Source organism: Branchiostoma lanceolatum, chromosome 14 (assembly GCF_035083965.1).
Source record: "Branchiostoma lanceolatum isolate klBraLanc5 chromosome 14, klBraLanc5.hap2, whole genome shotgun sequence".
Taxonomy (NCBI): Eukaryota; Metazoa; Chordata; class Leptocardii; order Amphioxiformes; family Branchiostomatidae; genus Branchiostoma; species Branchiostoma lanceolatum.
Window position 1 is genome coordinate 4,095,193 of NC_089735.1, and position 6,743 is coordinate 4,101,935.

The window sequence follows — 6,743 nt, forward strand, 5'->3', positions numbered from 1 at the left end:
AGAAATATCATGTGGGAGGACTGCATACATACATAATCACTACGTTCTTAATGCATTCCATTAATTTGAAGCATGTGTCCTCCAACAGAATAATATTGGACTGGATTCTGAACAAAAAATAATTTCCCTGATGTGAATTGAGTCAACTTCAGTTACTTACATAATTGATATTTGGTGATTCGTAAATAATTATGTAGGTTGCTTTACGAAACTCAAAGCCCGGATGATACATAATTGAACCAGGCTTCTCCCGATTCAGTTAGGCAACTAATCTTGATTAAGTTGCCTTTCATTAAACCCATTCACTCGTCATGTTTAAACTTTGATGACACGTATGCAGCATGAGGAGAATCCTTAACAGGCATGTTATGCCAACTTTATATGGAAAATAGAGGTTAGGTATAGTTTTTGGCTCAGTTTGTGTATGTGTGTGTGTGCGCGTGTGTGCGTGTGTGTGTGTGCGTGTGCGTGTGTGTGTGTGTTTGTGTCTGTGTTTGTATGTGTGTGTGTTCCGGATTTTTGTACTTACCATAGCTAAAGGACCTGGATGGATTGTGGTGATATGTAGGTAATGGATGGGAAGACAACGGTCAAGGGCGAGTTTGGGCCCCTCGGTGCGTGACCTTGGTATTGCAGCAGAACGTTTGGTTTTTGTAACTTTTATGCTGTGGTCTTGATTATGGTGGTAGATAGCTTTTGGTGTAAGGAAGAAATGGTGTAGGTTTGAGCTTCCTAGCAACTTGTTCACGTTAACATTCCTGAACACCCACCTCGGTCCAGTTGCCATACAAGGATGCACCATTACAAATCGTTGCTACAATTGGGTCATACAGATTTCTCCAACAGACAACGCTGGAAGGCAGCGCCATCTAATCAAATTACCGTCACAGTGGGTTACCATTTTCGTTTTATTGGAAATCCATAGCTGTTGCCAACACAGGGCGCAAGGATATCACTAGGTCCGTAAAGCTACATTAGTGATCGGCAGCTGGTCCACCGTTTCACATGAAGGGATCACTCTTTATTAGCGCTAATGACTGATCAGATGCCATGTTGTTTCCTAGAAGAAGTTACGGTAATACAATCTGTCTGTGACAAATAGAAGCATGTCAAGGTAAATAGGTCAAAATGGCAATAGGTATCACAGCTACCATGTCGGTTGGTTCAAGCCGGAATGACCCCAAATAGAACTATTAGAAGGCACGTTCGGTTCGAATTTCGTCACTTCAAACATGCATGGTCGAACATAGTTCGAGATCTGAAAAAAGTCTGCAAATTTTGGGCCCATATTTGACCATCGTGTCAGACCTCCATAGGAATACTTATGCCGCAGCGAGTTAGCAACCCTGCCTCTGTGGCTGGAAGTTCGACTCTCGTCTGTTGTCGCTCACCCGACATACACGCTACTCCAGTCCCTAGAATAGGGCGTTAACCCGTAACGGGGGGTGCCCAACCATCGGACGTTTTTTTACGCGCTGGAACTCACGGCGCTCCATTGCTGGTTGCCAGAGAGTGGTCAGGTTTTGATGAATGAATTTTGAACACATTCATCTAAAGACCATACTTGGACAAGAAATGTATTCATACTGTTCATGGGCCCTTCATGCTCCGCGTTACATGCGGAAGACGCTGTGAGACATTTTCACGAATGTACCTTCTGATTTAGTGCTACGCCAGATAGTGTGCCTAACTTAGTACGCTTTGGTAATTTTGCTCTCTTCGGAAGTTGGTGATGAAGTTTGGGAAATGTAAATAAGGCTTGAAGTCTGCTATATTCTAGCTTTCTTTTGACCGGAAAATTTTGACTGTGTGCACTTCTAACGTCATGTGAGAAGGGCTATATCTAGCGCATCCCAGCTCATGTTCCCACGGGAAATAGGCTACTACGCGGCCCGACGTACGTATTGAATGCGGCCCGACTTACTAAATAATCATTACGAAAAAACGACACCGCTTACATGAACAATACTCCGTCTACTTATTGGGAAACATCTTCGCCATCTCTGTATTCAGTTTCCTTTTCATAGACGGTACCAATCACATGTTAGAGCGTAACAAAGCTGTGCGTTGAATCGTCCCGCCACCATCGCGGTCCAAAAAAATGGCGGGAAAACAACGTCGTCAGACGACAGCAATGTTTACGTTGTTTTTCTTTGGTCGGTTTTCTTCTCAACAAACACTTAAAGACCCAAATTTTTAGTGTTTTATGAAATTATTTTTCTTATGTGTATGATAGCTGTGTGACTTATGTATCTGCTTGGCACAGGTCGTATATTTAGGTGCCGGGCCGTCTAGCTACGCAGTGACCCTCTACTCAGCGTTGCCATCATTATTGTCAAAATACTACTTTTCGACAAAACAAGAAATGAATATGTACACATATGTTTTGAATGTAAATGACAATTATGTGCATGAATTTGGGTTATTTACCTTCCTTATCAGCATAGTCATTGGACACAAACACGGCGTACTTATGCAAAATAAGATCAGTAAAAAATCCGTGCGATGTTCGGGCGCGTGCGAGGTTCGGGCGGCCCCCGTTATAGTTCACTGTTTATTGTACATTATACTTGTCGAAGAGAGCTATGAGAATTTCACAGTAACTCAAAACCTGTAAATTCTGTCTAATCGTTTGTCTTCCTAGTGACGACCAGTGGAAGAGTAACTCAACTATTCATTGCATTCATTTGAGCTAGAATAATTCTAGATCATTTTCATTTTGTTATACTGTAAATACTACATAAACATACCATTCGTAGCTCTGGGACAATGACAGCGCTGAGACGGAATTAGACCGTTTTCGACTTTACTACATAAACATAATTATATTCAAATGTACCTGGCATGTTTGGCCGTCCAGCATCACAGCTGATGCCATCCATATTATCAAATAAACATGGCTTTACAGTGTCAGCATCCCCAAATAATTATTCCTTTAAGATGAACATACAGTTTCTATACTAATTTTGTTTACGAAAATTCTGAACAAAATACATAGATACGTAAGTAATTTACAGTGAGTTTCCAAAAATCGATAGTAAACAAAATATATAGTTCAAGATCACACTCAGATATTTCTCTCTGTCTACCGCAAGATCTGTTCCCTGTCTATTTTTAAGTCTAGTGGCGTCACCGATTGAACACTTCGTTAATTTCTTATAAAGGGCTCGTGGCCTTTTTGTTCCGTTGGAATTCAATTATCCTTCAAAGAAAACCGACAAGAAGCAATCGGGCCTGTAGTGTGTAGACCTTTTCTAACACTGATTGTTTCTTTAGGTAGTAAATGAAGGGACGATTGAATCAGCATTTTGAGTGAGTGATCATCAGTACTTCATTATCTGTTTCTTAACTGGTAGCTCTTTGCTTACTGGCGATACGCAGCTGCATTAGGCATGGGCGGCAGAAAATGCTTACAGTGTTCACTATGGAGGCCTCGCTATTGTCTATTGAAAATTCCATGCTCCTTTGTGTAATTGGCACATCTTCTAGTGCACATTTGTGACTTAGGATCTTATCAAACAATGGCATAGCACGCATCATAGTATGATACTCCACATCTATACAGCAATTTGTTTACTAAACGTCATACCTTTGAATCCGAAACGTTATGAATCACTCAATTTGAACCACTGTGAATATACAACAATTGCAACAGTTTGTTGTTGTCCGTTCAAGTAAACAGTACACAACATATTTATTCCAAGTGGCGCGAAAAGGGTAGAAGGTCAAAGGACTGCAGTGAACAAAAAAGTTCATCAATTTTGGGGTCGCGAGTGGTCATAGCAGTGACAGATCAATTTATGACCCCATTATATATGTGACAATTATGATTACGTTTTTCTATCGAAGTGTATTCCCACATGCCTGATGGGAATTTTCTTTGATAGCGCAATAAGTAAATTTTAGTGACTTTGTCGTTCCCCAGACCAATCATGTGATTCATTACATCCACAAAAATCGATTGTGCGGAGACTTGTTTTACCATATTATTCATTACGAAGATTTATAACGTGAAACTTGTCACTAAAATAACATTATGCGGGTTAAGAAATCAATGAAAAGTAGGCCTTACGGGACTATATCAGACGAGGAAGTGAAATTGCGTTTGTGAAAGGTCTTCTGAACTGTCCCTTCGTATTACATTTTGACGTACAGCGAATCGGACAGAAAATTTCCATAAATCCATCCCAGCTACTCTGTAGAACGTCAACAAGCTGACATGGAAAGAATTCATCGTAGAAGTTACCCAAAGAGAGTGGTAGCCAATCGAACCATACAAACTATAGGTCCCAAGTTACGAAGACGTTTCATTATCCTTTAGCTTTTCAATATTGACTCACCTCTGGCTAATGTAGATAGTTTTATCGACTGAAGAATAACATTTACAGCCAAATAGAACGATACGCAAGTCACCATAAAAGGTTGTGAAGTGAATATGAGGTACAGGGATTGATGTTTCTATTAGTCTCAAGAGATCATTTTCAGGAACATAATTAGATACGCGCCACCGATTATTATGATTGTTATTATCAAAATCAATACGCCACATGAATTGCATCCCGTATATCATATTTCTATATGTAGAAACCAAAATGGTCACCTTACATTTGGAGTTCATGATCCAAATATGAAGGGTGTCATGTTGATAATCTTACATTGGAAAATATTGCTGAATTTACATAATAATAATACGTTTATTACAAATTCCTGCCCGAAGGCTAATTGCAAATAACATAGATAAAAGAACAGGCTACAAGATAAGTATAAAAGCGGCTAACCTAATCATGAAAACTGTTGTAATAAATTGTCATAAGTAAGTTCTTTTTTTCTGTCTACTGTTGGACAGATTAAGACAACGTCGCACAGTTGTTTATAACTTATATTAACAGTGCCAGGTACAGAGAACAACACCTGGGTGGAGTGAGAAAAGTCATGTCAAGTGCCTTTCCCAAGGGCACAACATTGGTGGCGTCAGGGGATTCGAACCCGGGACCACTGGGTTATATAACGACGATTCAGTGGGTCAATGAGTCCGAAAACCCTGCCGTTACCCCACACTACCCTACTGCTAGTAAGTTCCCTTCAAAAGAGAATATGACAGTTTATGTGTCGATGTATCTTTAGTTTATTTTGGTTACAACATACATAACCATCACTAACCACTTATATTTTATTACAGTAACTGCATTCATTAAAATGTCACACTTTTAGTGCTCCTTTTCCTTTAGAATGTCCAATGCTGTACCATATCTCTCGTGAGTCATTTTTTGTATTCTAAGCAGCAAAATTGTCTGGCGCCTAACCTTTTATCAGGTCCAGTGAGTAATTCATTGCTACTGTCATTCCCAATCTTTATCAACGTATTCCGCGCTGTCGTAACCTTCAATTTTGTCCTTTGCTAATTTATGGGAGAACTCCGTCAGAGCCTTCGTGGTTTTGTCTGGTCACTGGTTCAGGATGTATAGAGCCCATTTTTTATGACAATACTGGATATCTGTAACTACGCAGCAATGTTTATCATTATCATCACAATGTGTTTTCCCCGATGTCCGGGGGAAAATCAAGGTTCTCGTGATTGAATATCACATGGTCCTCCGGCTCCGTCTGTCAGTCTACCCATACGATACGATGTTATGGTCGCCTATCCTCAGGAAATCCATTTGTTTCCTCTACTATGTACCTCATTTTTGTTTCGAGATAGACATTTGGATTCATATTTTGTTATTATCACCGAATTCAGGACCAGAGTAACCTCAGTGAAGTTCTTTCCTATTCTGCTAGGTAGCGCTCGTCTAAGGAGCAATGCTGGTTTCGTTTCCTGTTGCTTGGTAATTGCTTTCTGGCACGGAAAGGAACTTCGATCACTCCTACTAGACACTTTGTGATAACCACAGACTGTTTCCCTGAAAATCACACTGATCCTTGCATTTGAAGTACAATCTTCATAGCTATGTTCCATATATATGAAAGGCATAACAGTGTCAATGATGTAATGTGTTTACACGCACGAGACCATGCCTGGTTCTCAAAAAAGATTTCATTATCCAAATGTATTTCCACCAAAAGGTATATCACAAATTTGCCTCTTCAATGAATCCACCAACGCTTTGTTTCCTCATTGATGAACGGCAGTCATTGATCTCTCTCTCTAACCTCAGCTTGGAGAGTAGGTCTAATATTGCACGTATTTAATTCATCTGCTATGTCGGAAGGACATCTAGCGATGTATATACATATTGAAGTTAGATTATGTTTCATAAAGCTTAGCAACGAAAAAAATGGATTTTTGAAAACAACCATCATCTAATACGCCAAATCATGGACGCCTCGGTCGGTGAAAGGTCAGGAGTTATAGCATGCCATACAAAAGATAATCGAATGGTAAATACAATATCGGCAACTGTTCCTACACTTCACCACGCTGTCATCAGCTAGCGCTAGCTTTGTTGATGTTGACCTCTTCGTTGGAGGCAGGCAGTTAAAGGCTAATCCACCCACTTATTCTATCATGGTTGTTGACTCTTTGATTTTCAAACTAGAACTGCTTTCGTCTAGTGGGCAAGCTAAAATCCACCACTGACTTTGTTGTTTCTCTTAGCTTGAGATGAAACGACTTTCAACTTCCACTGTATCTTCAGAACCGCATCGGACAAACTCTTTCAGACTGAAGTAATGTTATCGCACATTTTAGTGGGTGAGCACCAACACAAAGAACGCTGCTCAAAGTCGACAAGTCCAAAATA